The 15501-nt window shown below is 37.0% G+C and overlaps 1 pseudogene; it reads right to left on the reverse strand.

Annotated features, from left to right (window-relative positions):
• Positions 1 to 13931: 13931 nt before the first annotated feature.
• On the reverse strand, positions 13932 to 14928 carry LOC104850964 (annotated as a pseudogene).
• Positions 14929 to 15501: the final 573 nt, after the last annotated feature.

The raw sequence follows: 15501 nt of genomic DNA on the forward strand, positions 1-15501 counted from the left end.
GAATCATCGAAAGGGTCCATGTTGGTGAAAATACAATGAAAGTTTTATTCTGTGTATGTATGCAAGTCTTGTATCACGTAGTTGTGGCAACACGTAGCCCATGCAAATATGCAGCATGAGATCTCTGAAGAGGACAAGGTTATCAGAATTTCAGAATGCTTGAAGTAGTTTCAAATGAGATCACTAGGTAAGACAGGCTTCAAGATCCCTCCTCTCTCCCTGACTGAAGGGAAGGGAGATTACCATGGCTGCAGTGGGGAGGATGCAGTCTGAGACAGACGTGTTCTTGCTCTTGCACTACTTCTTCACACCTTGCATTTATAGTCTTAAAACAATTTTCAAATTAATAGCTAATACGATCTCAGTTTTTCCCACTGACTAACTCATACTTCCAGGGGAAATATGTTTTAGCTAAATTAAAATTATCCACATTTATGAGGCAATATAGTATTTTGGAAAATTATTTATTTCAAATCAGCCACAGACAAGGTAGCTGCCTGATGTTGGACAGACTCCTTTAAGATTTGTAAAACCCAAGGGAGTGCAGGGGCAAGGGGAAAAAGTGAGAACCAAGACCTGTCATGTAAAGGAGCAAGATCCCAATAATGAATGTCACTGTACTGTATACCTAAAATGTACCAATAAACTCCTAAAATATATAGAATCCTTCCCACCACTCCTATGTACAGCACTGTGTGTGTGTAGTTTGTGTATTCTGTCCCTGCTCTACCACTAATTTAGTGTTTATATGGTTCAACATTTTATCTTCCTCTTGTTCCTGTGATTTCTATCTTGATTATATTCAACTTAACATGGTTACAACTGCACTTACTCATTTCACATTTATATGAATCGCCTCATGCTTCTTGCACTCAGAATGACGAAAATGATCTTTCTTTCCACCTTCTTCCTCATGCTGTATTTTGAGTCTGCGCCAAAGTTCTGATTTATCTTTTATATCAACATTTACAGTAGTCATTTCTTCCCCATCCAAAAGGGATATGTTCCAAGATTTTCAGTGGATAACCTGAGATCTCTTACTATCAAACTCACTGTATAGCATCTTTCCCCCTATAAATACACACTTAAATTTGATGCATCTTTCTTCGTATCTGTGCCCTTATCACTCCCTATATTTGTAAATTTTGCAGTTCGAGGTTCAACAACAAAATTAGCATGTGTTTTTTTCTCACTATGGCTGTATGTTTTGCAGTTTGAGTGTAATAACAAAATAAGCATTTTTTTTTCATCTTTACAATTTCCCAGATTCACTCTTATATAGATTCATTTTTACTGTAGATCTTAGCAACCTCAGCTTATGCTTTTTCTTAGATACATGAGAACTTTCATCTTTTCACTTAAAAGAAACAGTTTATAGCTCCATATCTGAATTGCCAGGATCATTTTCCTTGCACTTTGGGACCATTATTGAATGAAATAAGGGTTACTTGAACATAAGTACTATAATACCAGGACAGTTGACCTGCTAATAGAGACAGGCACTTAAGTGACTAGTGGCTGGGTGGAGTATACAGTGTAGATACACGGGTCAAAGAAATGACTCAGTCCCAGGCAGGAAAGAGTGGACGGTGCAAGATTTCATCAAGTTACTCAGAACAGTGTGCGATTTAAAATTTAACACCTGGTTTTCAGATTGTGGCTGACCCTGGATAGCTGAAACAGAGGTAAGGGGAACCATTGTACTTTAGGTTCCCATTGTGATCTCTTTGGTCCAGCCTCCAGTCATCATTATTGGTGACTTTTTTTTAACTTCAATTTATTGGCGCTTTCTAGGTACACAGTACAGTTACATTCATCATTGGGATCTTGTACCTTTACGTAATGTATCTTGGTTCTTATTTTTTCCCCGTTTCCCTGTTCTCCCTTCACCCCCTCCACCCTCTTCCCTATTTACAAAGACTTTGTTTCCATTTTTTCCTTTTCTCATACTTTTTCTTTTCCCTTCTTTCCTTCCCGTACCCTTCCCACTTTCCCTACTGAGGCCATACTCACTCATAAGTGAAATAAATAGGACCCACATGTGTAAACACCAAGTAGTTTTTCTAACATGAAAAACTAAAAGTGTAAATAAGGTTCAAATTGTGTAATTGATAGTGTGAAATATTGGTGAGAGTTTTGAAACATAGGGACACATTCTGCATGTAGCATGAAGTCTCAGCTTGAGGGGAAGTTGTGTTTTCTTAGGATTCAGGTTTGTTAAGGTCAGAGGCCCCCAGAAACTATTTGAATAAAACATTTTGTAGGTGAAAGAACTTCTATGAAGAATTTGTAGAGGAGGATTTAACTTTAAAAAAGCAGTTGGAGAGAGATAGCTTGTGTTCTGGTTCCAATTGTGATATCTGGAAGAGGAGCTGCAGGACAAGTTGGTTTTATGAGGGGCTCTGTCACGCATGAACACATCTGTCTGCTCCTACAAAATGCACAAGAGTCAAGCTTAGGTCAGGCTCTGCACTCTTGAGAAAACTACAAAGACATGCAAGTCCAGTTGGGAATGTTTGTTGTTAGGATTTTTAGAAAAAAATTGAACCAAAAGAAGACAAACTAAAGCAATACAAAAATAAGCAGGTAGGGGAGATCTTAAAAGAGGCATATCATATTTTTAAATGAGAATAGTCAATTTTACATAAATATGTACAATTGAGTTTTGATGAAGATGTATAGACTAAAGTTGAGAAGGGATAGTTTTTCAACAAGGATATTGGAACAAATGGATATTCATATAAAAAAATGAACCTTGACCGAAACTTTGTATTTTATTTAAAAATGATATAAAACCAAAAGCTATGAAACTGTTCATATAAAGTCTTTTTAAACTGGAGCTTGACAAAGAGTTTCAGTCTCAATGACAAAAATACAGGTATAAAAGGTAAAATTGATGTGCATCAAATTAGAAAATTTTTGCTCTGTGAAAAATCTGTAAAAATAATGAAAAGGCAACAGACTGAAATAAAACATTTTCAAATACGATTTCTGAGAATAAACTTATATACAGCATGTATAAATAACTCTCCAAATTAAAAAATATAGATACAAACAATCCAGTTAAGATGACAGAATATTTGAGCAGATATTTCACCAGAGAGATATAAAAATGATATAGGAGAAAAATGTTCAAAATCAGCACTTACAGAAAGATTGAGAAAAACTTCTATGATACAAATACATATCTACCCGAGTGTCTAAAATAAGAAAATACTGGTGATACCAACTGTTAACCTGTATGCAGACCAACTAGATTTCTCATACTTTGATGGCAAACAGTGAGGCTACTCTGGAGAACAGTTTGATAGTTTCTTTGGAAATTAAACCTGAACTATCCATAAGGCCTAGAAACCCCATTTCTGTCTACTTGTACCTGTACCAATTCTTCTCATAGTTTCCAAAAGCTGTAGGCATCCTAGTCTCTTTCAATAGATTAACAGATATTCTACTGCTTGGGGAAATTATGACAACAGTATTAGGCTGAATATAAGACAGTCTATTTAATGATTCTATTTACCTCTACTCTGGAAAATACAAGAGCACAGTAATGAAGAACAGACCAATGGTTACCTAGATTGGGCAAAGAGAAGTTGTGGCTGCAGAGATGAAATAAGAGGCCAGGAAAAAAGTGAGTATGTGTATAAAGGTACAACATGAGGAATTTTTGAGATGATAGATATGTTTTGTATTTTGTATCAGTGTCAACAGCCTAGTTATACTATAGTCTGCTGGAGGCAACCATTGGCAGAAACTAGGTAAAGTTTACATAGGTTCTTCTTTACTACTTATAGCTGTGTATAAAGCTGATTCTCTCAACAAAAAGCTTAATTGGAAAAAAGAATTTGAGCTTGTAATTTTTTTAACTATAAAATGTCTTTTACTTTATACACACATATATAATTTCATTATAGCATTTTGTGAGAAAATTAATAAGGAATGTTTTGCAACAAATACAGAATCTTCCATTAAGTCAATAATTGCTCATGAGCTGGGAGACTTTAGTAATAATATCAAAGGTCAAATTATGCAAATTTTGAAAAGAAATGAAAGTACTTTCATTTTGCACAAGTTGTATGATATGAGAAAGACTGTCCAATTAATATGTTAAGAAGTCTCAGAAGACATTTAATAAAACAGTATTGCCAATTCATATTCAAAAGTATTAAACATTTGGCATAGATATTTTAAAATCTGTTGTATCTGTCAGATTAATATTCCACTTAAAATTAGAAAATTAGTTTCTAGCATGGACAGTACTTATACAATGTTAGGTCAAAAATTTGGAGTTATTGGTTTTTTAAAGCAAAAGTCTGGTGTTTTGCTTACTTCTTTGTTTTGTTATTTCAAACATATTGAAAATACTGGTGCTCAGTTATCTGAAGCAAAATTTATAAAAAATATGTCATAAATATATCGTTGGAATCATTCATGAATGCATACAAATACTGTGAATCACCACCACTTGAAACTATTTAACAATTAAAAGGCAGTGGATTTAGTGATTTTTTTTTTTTGGTACTGGAGATCAAACTCAGGACCTTGCACTGTTGCAAGTAACATCATCATTGAGCTAAATCCCCGGCCCCTAGTGATCTTATATTTTTGACAATGCTTTTTGGTCGAATAATAGAAGAGATTTAAAAAATTTAATTGCAATTGAAGAATTTTTGCTTGCCAAGTATTCCATATTGAATAATTAAGCATATAAATACTGTGCAATTTGTATTGATATCTTAACAATATGGAGCCTTTGAACCTAGGAACAGAGAATAACTTCCAAAGATGTGAAATTATCCCTATTTGCAGATGATATGAATCTTTGTACAGAAGTTCCAAAAAACTCTGCTAGAAGTCTTTTAGATCTGTCCAACAAATTCAGCAAAATGGCAGGGTATACAATCTATAGAAAAAATCAATAGTATTCCTGTATGCAATAATGAGTCCCATAAGACAGAAACTGGAAAATAATTCCATTCATAATAGCCTCAAAAATGTTAAATGTCTAGGAATCAACCTAACTGAGGAAGTGAAAGACCTCTATATTGAAAATTACAGAACTCTGAAAAAAGAAATTGAAGATGACGTTAGAAAACAGAAAGGGCCAGGGATTAAGCTCAGTGGTTCCACCACCTGCCTTGCAAGTGCCAGGTCCCAAGTTTGATCCCCAGTACCAAAAAACAGACAAACAGACAAAAAACAGAAAGACATCCATTGTTCTTGGATTAGCAGAATTTATATTGTTAAAATGGGCATGTTACTAAAAGTAATTTATAGATTCAAGGCAATCCCTATTAAAATACCAACAACATTCCTTACAGAACTAGAAAAAGCAACACTGAATTTCATCTGGGATCAGAAAAATAAACCCATACCCACAGAATAGCTAAAGCAACTCTGAGCAAAAACTGCAATGCTAAAGGCATCACTGTACTGGACTTCAAGCTGTACTACAAAGCCATAGTAAGTAATAAGACCACATGGTCCTGGCACACAAACAGAAATGTAGAGCAATGCAGTAGCAGAAAAGACATGGAAAAAAATCCAAGCACCTACAGACAACTGATTTATTTTTCGTCTTTATGTAGGTTTAATGTGTTCTTCTTTTTCTTGTTTTCTAATGTTAGATATTGCTGGGCATGGTGGTGCACACCTGTAATCCCAGCACTCAGGAGGCTGAGGCAGGAGGATCGCTGTGAGTTCGAGAGCAGCCTGGGCTACATAGTGAGTTCCAGGTCAGTCTCAACTACATAGTGAGACCCTGTCTTAAAAAAACCAATCAATCAATCAATCAATCAATAAATAAATAAATTTATTTTAGATATTCATTATTTTCTTATGCATGCATTTAAGGCACTACTTTCTCTGTACCCACCCTCAAATTTTGATAGGTTGTATTTCATTTTCATTCAGTTCCAAATAATTTTTAAAAATTTCTTCTTTGACCCATGGGTTATTTGTAAATTTAAAAATATTTTGGAATTTTCCAGCTATTTCCCTGTCACTGATTTAATTCCATCATGGTCTGAGAAAACACAATGTGTCATTTCTATTTTCTTAAAATTTTTAATGTGTGGATTGTGGCTTAGAATGTTTTTCTTGGTGAATGTGCCATATGAAGTTGAGAAAAATATTTAGTCCACTGTTGTTGGATGGATTCGTCTCTAAATGTCATTTAGATAAAGTGATTGGTAATTCTGTTCACTTCCTCTACATTCTTATTGACATTCTGCGTGTTTAATCTACAATTACTGACAAAGGGGCATTAAAATGTTTGACTCTAATAGATTTGTCTCTGTCCCTTTTACTTCTACCAGTTTGGGCTTCATATATTTTGGTGCCATTTTGTTATGTATATATACATTTATGATATATTTTGTCTCCTTACAATTATATCTTATCATTATGTAATACCTCTCTGTACTCATTTACAATCTCTTGGTTCAGATTTCAGCTTGCTGTAACTGTATTTGAATTAGTGTTAGCATGGTACATCCTTCTACTTTTAGCTATCAGAATGGGTTTATATACAGAGAGAAAATTTAACAACTTATAGATGATCACTGGGTTTATTATTTATTTATTTATTTATTTTGGTACCAGGAATCAAACTCGGGCCCTTGTGCTTGTGAGGCAGGTGGCGGAACCACTGAGCTAAATCTCTGGCGACTAGGTTTATTTTTAATCCAACCTGTCAATCTATCTTTTAATTGCTGTAGATAGGCCAGTCACATTTAGAGTAAATAGATATGTCTTGATTAATAGCGACCATATATAAAACTGTTTTCTATTCATTGCATTTGGCTTCCTTCATTTTTTTGTTTTGTGTTTTTAATTGACTATTTTATATACTTCAGTTTTTTTACTTAATATATGAATTTTTCTTGCATTAAAAACATTTATAGTTATCCCACAGTTTACAATATAAATGTTAAATTAATCTAAGTCACTTTCAAAATATACTATCCTGCTTCATATGTAGCACATATGTCTCTTTTAAATTTTATTCATACCTGTTTTGCAGTACAGAATGTTTACATTCCTTGGGGGGGCGTGGTGCATGGACATAACACATCTTAATTCATTTTTACATTCCCTTCCCCTCCCCTCTTCCTGCTTATAATAGAATCTTTCATTCTGCTCCTTTCTACACTGATGTTATTCATTTCCCTAACCCGGTATTAGTATACAATGATCTTTTAATGGGAAAAATAGAAATGTTTTGATATCCATTTACTCCTTTTCTACTCCATTCTTTTCTGTTGATCTAAGTTTCTGACTTACATCATTTATCTTCATGAATAAGCTTTCTTAACATTTCTTTAATGGCGTGTGTATTGGCAGTGAGTTCCTTCAAAGCTGGATTTTTTTTGTTGTTTGAGGAAGTATTTCCTTTTTACCATTGAAGAATAATTTTGCCTTATGTAGAATTCCCAGTGGGTACATTTTTCTGAACACTTGAAGTGCTTTACTCCCCCTTCTTCTTGCTTACATAGTATCTGAGAAGGAATTTATATTTATTCTTATCCTTATTCCTCTACAGGGAAGGTCATATTTTTACTTTGGTTTCTTTAAAAAAATTTCTCGTTTTTGTTTTTCTACACTTGGAATATAATGTACCTATAATGAATATAATATGTGGTTTTTACTTATTTGTTTTTAATCTGTCAGCAGGGATATTTATCCCACTTGGTATTATCTAAGATTCCTGGATTGGTAGTTTGATGTCTGTCTTTAATATTTGAAAAATCTTCACTCATTATTTCTGAAATAGTCTTTGCTCCAATCTCTTTCTTTACTCCTGATATTCTGACTTCTCACATGTTATACTTTTGGATTTTCTTCCCTAGTTTTTTGGGTGCTCTTTAGGACCTATTTCGCATTTCACTTGGGGAAGTTTCAAACTCACTAAATCTCTTTTGACCACATTGCACCTAATGATAAACACGTGGAAACATTCTTCATTTCTATTATTTTGTTTTTTATTTCTAGTTTTTCTTTATTATTCTATTTTAAACTTCTCATCTCTCTACTTAGAGACAAATATCTCAAATGTTTGTCTGTTTTTCCTATAGAATTCTTGACATGCTCTTTCATTCTCATGGTTAATAAAATTCCTTTGTCTAATTCCAGTGCTCACGATGTATCTGACTCTGGCTTGATGCTTGTTTTGTCTTCTCAGCTCTGTTTTTCTTCACTTTGAGCATGCTTTGTAAATTTTTGATATTGTTGTGGAAAGTTTTATGTGTTATTTTGGGTAATATAGAGTAACATATATAGGCCTTTAATCTGAGGATTTATGTTTATTGGGCCAGAATCTGGAGAAGACTTCTAGTCCTCCTTGTTATTTTTTCTCCTCCTCACTTTGGGTTTTCCTAAATACAACTGGTCCCCAGATTGTCTTTATGTTGCTGACCTCCTGGCTGAAACCTGCTTTTGTTATTCAGGAGCACTGCTGGTATGGAAGTAAGGAATGGATGAAGGGTGTTATATTACATTTTTATTAATTCGCAGGCTTTTAATTGACCTGTGTCTTAGGGCTATGACCCTCACTGCAGAAATGTAATTATTTTCTCTAGGTCATCTATTCCCTGTCATGGCTGAAAAATTCCCCATTTATTTATTTGAAGCCCTGACCCTTGTAGACTCCTCTGCTACCTCCCTATGTCTTATTTGATATGGGATGACTGGAGGTGACTGGACGGAGAAGCCCCTGCCTTTGAGATAATTTTGTGGAAAAGTTATGTTCTGTGAAATTTAGGCCTTTGCTATGGAGAAGAATCTTGCTATATTTCACAATAATTAATTTTCCCTTCTAGTTTCAAGAGCCATGAAAAAGAGGTCTTTCCTCAATCTTAACATAAAAATGTGAGGTTTCTGGTTGCAGGTGTGGCAGTACCTACTATGTGTAAGACTAAAGTTTGTCCAGGGTCTGTCTGTAGCAGTTCAGCAACATTGCCAGTTCAGTGTTCCCATTTGTGGCTCCAGTGTCTGCTGTTTCAGGTCAGAAGATCTCAGCTGTGTCTCTCTTGATACACCTGTCACTCCTGATGGCCAAGTGACTGTTGGGCCTACAACCTCAGTGCTCTGGTGGGTCCAAGAAAAGTGACAGTTTTTAGTTTGTCAAGTTTTTTTCTCGTAAGGATAGAGTGACTTCTAGTTGTTAATCTTCTGATTGACTCTTCAGAAAATCTGTACAGAGAACACTGCATCCATTCATTTCTACTTGATTAGAAGAAAAAAAACCTAAAATTTTACAGTAACAGAAGCCTCATATTTAAATAATTCTATGATGTAGATGTAATCAAGAAGTTGGAAAACAGAGAAAGGCTGGAGCAATAAATCAGGAAAATATTCCAGTATTCTCTTTATCCCATGTCATGTTTTACTTTTATCCTAAAATTCTCTCCTCTGCCCACCTCCCACTTCTAGTTCTTAGTGTTAAACTTCAATCACTTGACTCCTCAAACTCCTTTAATTGACCTAAGCATATTCAAGAGCTAGAGATATCAAAATGGAGAGTCTTTTTTGTTTAATGGGGAATCTTGACTTTTAAGTTCCCAAAGGCATAAGAGAGAAAAACTTGCATGAACACTTGGAAAATATGTTCTCTGGGGTCCTAAACTGGATACATCCCTTGAGTTTGTTAAGGTCAATGGAAGAACCTCACAGAGTGAAATTAGCAATGAAACACTGACCAGTCTTGTCTAGGTAATGTGGGAAGCCTCTTGAAGGTTTGGAACCATGGAGATAGATGTCGTTTTCTTTTGTGTTTAACAAAGTTTATTGGCAACAGTCATCTGGAAGCTCCTCAGTCACTCACAAGTTATTTAGCTGATTCTCCCACATAAAACACCAGTGTAGAAAGTTCTTCATAAAAGATCAAAGACAGCCAAAAGGATTTTAGAATAGAAGATGAAGAGGAAGAAGAAATGGAGGAGGAGGAAGAGGAAGAAGAACTAGAGGGAAGTTAAAAATAAGTGATAAAGGAAGCCTTAGATAGTGCAAACTAAAGCAAAGTGGAGCCAGCTAGAGAACTCCCCTCTCTGTAATCCACAATAGTTGAATAACACAGTCTGACTTACTACATGATTTACTGTAATTTCCAAGGAAAACAAAAACTCTGGGTGAGTCTCTTGCTCAGGACAGAGATATGTTGGAACTAACACTCAGTTGCTGCAAAATAATGAAATGGACTTCTCGCAAGCAAAGAAGAAATGTGCAAGAGGGTGGATTTGAGGTAATTAACTGGATTTCAACTGATAATCCCCAGGTTTCTGACTTTGGTTTTTTTTATCAGGGGCTACCTATCTTCTCCGAACCTCAGGATCCTAGAAGATATAGTACACGTGATACTTTCTCTGCCAACATTTCAGACCTGTGGTGAGGGTCAAATGAAAGTGCTTTATAGACTACATGATGTTAGGACAGTTTGCATTAAGGACCCACAGGCCATTGGAGGCCACAGTAAGCTTGTTTCTGGAGGTATATGGGAGGGAAATATTCAGGCTGGAATTGGAGAACCAAAGACAAAAATATGACAGGGCTTTGAGTTGGTGAAGAGCAGAAAAGAAGAAAGCCTAGATTCTGGTGAGAGCACAGTCTACTCTGCATCTACCCTGAGAATTCGAGATAGCCTCTAGGGTGACATTCAGAAACTACAGAATCCACCTTCTAGCCATTGGCAAGAAACTCCATCTATCACCAAGGAAAAGCAAATATTCTTTCTCTCTTCATTTTCTTAATCCTACTTTGCAGATTTTCCTATTTGCTTTGCCAAATCTCTTTTTCTAGTACTGGGAATTGAACTCAGGATCTTGTGAGCTACATCTCCAGCCATTTGTGATTTTTGTTTTGAGACAAGATCTCACTAAATTGCGAATTTGTCCAGGCTCGCATTTGGAATCATACTCCAGCCTTTCAGAGTGCTAAAAATCTTCTTTTCTTAAAGAAGAGTTCTCTTTTGTGATCCTGGGACCTCACAGAAGACTTTGGTTAGGAGCTGATTTTTACCAGTTATACCCTGAGGTACAACACCAAGAATAGGAAGTCTTGAAGGCAGTAGACTAGATTCAAGTGCCTACCTTTTCTTTTCTGACTCCTTTTCTCCAGATCTTATGGGTAAATCATAACTACCATCTCAGTCTACAGCTATTGAGATTATATATTCTGTGTTCCTCAATCCTACAAATGCATAAGTTTCCCTTTGGGTTAACAGATATCTCAGAAATACAAGTCTATGAATGGTGGAGGGAGTGGGGAGGTGTTCAGTGGGGATATTGAAAAGGCAATTCATGCACACTGGGCTCATTCACTCTGGGCAGTCAGTGGATGAGGGACTCATTTCCTCTACAAGCTCATGTGACCTCTGCAGAAATAAGAGTCCACAGCTTGAATTGTGGGAGGTTTTCTTCAGGACGGGAGTTCTGGACCATCACAGAAATTTAAATTCTCTCTACCACAAAGTCTCACCCTTTAATACTAATAGGTTTTACTATGTGATTGAGGTGGGTAGAGTCAGTGACTGGCCAAGAACTTGAATTTGCTCCTTCATTTGTCATTTTATAACATTAATGAGACCTAAATCTTCCTTCTTTCTATGCTCCTATTACTGATTTCAAGCTCTAGTTTAGCACTCATCCATCTACTAAAAATTAGCATAATCTGTATATGCTCATTTCTCTCTCTTCACATCCAGAAGCCAGGCAATAGGCACAATTCACCACTGTGTGCTGAGCTCACAGTGCTGGACCAAACACAATTCAAATTCACTTAAGTGAAGAGCAAGTTTGCTGCTGGAGCTGTAATGACTTTTTTCCTGTGATTTGTTTTAATATAAGGAAGGTGAAAACCACACTCTGAAAATCTTAGCTGGTTCTGCAGGAGCAAGACTTTGTAGCTTGAGCAATGTTGGAGATGTTCCTCCTGTCAAATATCTATAGACTGCAGTGAGCATCCCAGGCAGTCTTTTCATAGGGGAACCACATTCCTCTCTCCTGAAAAGGGTTCACAATGAGATTTTGTTTTATCTGTGAGATCCGAGGCCCTGGAGAATTTGAATTTTTCTTAGCTTGATGCTTTAGTCCATCACTATCCCCATTTTGAGTGGTTCTTAGGTGATGATACTGAGTAAGCAAAAAAAAAAAAAAAAAAAAAAAAACGACACTGACTAGTGCAAGTTCAAGTTCTGCCTTTACCCCCTTTCCTGTCTTGCTATGGTATAGTGGAGAACAAAATCCCTGCCTTTCTCGGGATTGTTTTGAGGAACTTGTGATATAATAGTTGGGAAGATGACTTGGGCAAGGAGCCATGGTATGGAGAGATGTTTACATTCATAGAGTGGAACTAGGTAGAGTTGAGACCAAAATAATCCCTAGAAAGGGACAAGATCCCTCTCTGGTTATTTCAGCCAGTCTATTCTGTGAGTGGCTGGCACCGTCCAGCAAACGAAGAGAAGTTATGTGATCAGATTCTTGATGGGGCGACAAGAGATGTTGAAGACGCTTGATTTTATGACAAATGTTCTAGAAATCCACAGTGGTATAATGTTCTGAGTGACTCCTGTCAGGAGCAGCATAGCTCTTGCCCCAGGAGACAGCCCACATATAGAGCAAGATAGCCTTATTGTCCAGGTAACAGGCATTCATTTCCTGAACTCCAGCATGAAAAGACCCTTCTTAGTTTGAAGAGATTTTGCTCTATATAGATCAGGAAAAATATCCCAAGGCTTACATCTTTGTCTTTAAATATTAAGCGTGCTCTGTAAATTTCCCTATCACATTGCAGCATGGTGAGTTCTCCTCCGCAGGACTGGAAACTCCTTTATTGAGGAGATAATGGAGGGTTTATCTCAATGTTTTCCTTCACATCTGACTCAAAAACACCTTTTTGGTCATATCGTAGTTCATTTCCCTTCCCCACTTCCTGTAGTCAGCACACTGAATGATTTTTGTGAACAGTTCTCTTGGTTTCATAACTGTATTGTTTCTTCTCTTTAGAATTCTTTCCCCACAACATGTCCATCTGGCAATCTCCAGTTCATGTTGTAAAGCAAGCCCTGATCACAGATAACCTCTCTCTGTAAAAACTTCTGTGACAACTCCAATGATCTCTCTTTTCTCATATCGCTCATCTTTCTTTGCCTTGTTACCCTCCCTCCCTCTCTCCTTTCCTTCTGTTCTCGTAGGTCCCCTTTAATCTTTGATATATACCACTTACAATGAAGTATTGAAGCCATACTTGTAAATTTGTGTCTTTGCCACTAGATTTTTAGCTTCCTGGAGCCAGATGATAGGGGTTCTCATCTTTATTTCCACAGAATGCAGCACACAGCCCATTATATATACTTCTTCCCATTATATACCTCATGAACCAATGGCAGCTAAGCTGATCTGAGTGGATCTTGGGATATGATTTCAGAGCATTGTCATTATGATTGATGAGGTGTGGATTAAGATCTCTACACTGTCTATAGTCACTATCTTTAACAAGCAGTGTTTTTGGACCCAGAAGATAAAAATCTAGTCCCTTGCGCTGTCTCATTCTGATGCCATGTCCTCTGTCTGCTCTGTGACTAATTATTTGATATGTTATTTTCAACATAGATTTCAACATAGATTCCAGCTTGAGAAACCCTTATGTTTTTAAGTAGGAAGGACATGAAAGAAAAAATTTGAAGTGTGCCTTGAATTCTCTTCTATTGCTTTCATTAGGTGGAGATTCACAAGGAAAACAAAAGGTCAGTAAAAAATCCTTGGCCACACTGCTTTGTGATCCTTTCTTCAGGTAGATCTTATCTTTCTTTGTCTAGTTATCCACCAAAACATGGCCAGTGCTTCCTCCAGGGGCTTATTTAAAGCTTTTAAACTCCCGCTTGTATGACGCTACCATTCTGACTGTTGCTTCCTCCTTCAGGGAGAAGACTCTAAGAGTCAAGGGAATGAGACTTTCATCTTCATATTCCTGCACAGAGGCCAGGTTAAGAACCTCATAAGAATCTTTCTAAGTTGGCAGGAAAGTTTTCTGCCAATACTCCTGCACAGAGTGTCCATGACCCCCTTGTTCCTCAGAGTGTACACCACAGGGTTCGGGGGGGTGATGACAGTGTAGGTCACAGAGATCAGCTGGTCCTCATCCTTGGTGTTCTCTGACTTGGGCTTGAGGTAGGCAATGGAGACACAACTAAGGTGGACAATGACCACGGTGAGGTGGAAGGCACAAAGGTCGCAAAGTCTTTTTCCTGCTGTCAGCAGAGGCAATGGTGAGGATGGTGGAGATGATCAGAACATAAGAGATGCAAACCAGATCCATAAGGTACAACAAGTACCAGTATACTGATGATCAGAGTCAGGATCTCATTGATGGTAGTGCTGATGCAGGAGAGCTTCATTTCAGGCTGGATGTGAAGCAGTGGGCCACCTCAGTGGCACAAAAGGGCAACCTGAACACAGCTTGAATACACACTTGTGTCACTGCCATGATTAGGCCAATGCTGCAGGCCCCAACTCCAGCTGGATGCACACGCTCTTGTTCATAATAATGGTATATCTCAGGAGGTTTCAGGTAGCCATATAGCCATTATACCCTATCACTGTGAGCAGGAAGCAGTTAATGATCCCAAAGGTTACAAAAAAGAACATTTGTGTGGCGCAGTCTCCCAGTGATATGGACTGGCTCATCCCCATGAGGTTGGAGAATGATCAGTGTGTACCTAGCCTCTGAAGTGGACAGTAGGTTCAGGAAGAAGTACATGGAGGTGTGAGGATGACAATCAGTTCAGATAGCGGTCACAATGATCCCATTGCCCACTGGAGTTAAGATGTATAGTTTAAGGAACACCATGAAAAGGGTCACCCTGTGCTTATTGGAATGGGAAAGATCTTGGAAAATAAACTGAGCGATGAGTGTAGTGAAGTTCTTCCCCTTCATTGAATGGTCACTAAATCAGAGACGTAGAAGAATAAAAGTCATGTAGTCTCAGAACTCATGCATATTTTTGAAGTTGATTGAACTAAGTTCGCAACTATAAATGTAGGATATATTTCATAGTGGATTTCAGCTCATCTTTGGGTTCACTTTGCTTAAAATATATATATATATATATTTTTTGCTCTGTGGCCATCTACTTCCATTTCCTATGCATCCAAGAATCATATAGTGTCCCATTTTCTCACTGCATAGCGGAATAGCCCTACTTTCCTCATACTTTCTCTCTTCCATATTGATTCTCTTCCTTTTTCCCCTCTTCCATACGTTCTCTATCTTCGTAGATCAATGCAAGTTTTCAGGCCTCCATAAAGTCCTATTGTACTCTGAGGTTCTCATGTTTATTTGGGTTAGTTTATACCCCTATCATTCCTGCCACTTTGTCACACAAATACTCAGACTTTATAATGCCGCTTTTATCTTTTCATATCTCACCAGCTCAGGATTATACATGAATTAGATCCTTGGAAACAATTTGTTACGAGATATTAGACTGCAGAGTTCTTTTCTTTAAAG

This window comes from Fukomys damarensis, unplaced genomic scaffold (assembly GCF_012274545.1).
Source record: "Fukomys damarensis isolate Sample0158 unplaced genomic scaffold, DMR_v1.0_HiC HiC_scaffold_19, whole genome shotgun sequence".
NCBI lineage: Eukaryota > Metazoa > Chordata > Mammalia > Rodentia > Bathyergidae > Fukomys > Fukomys damarensis.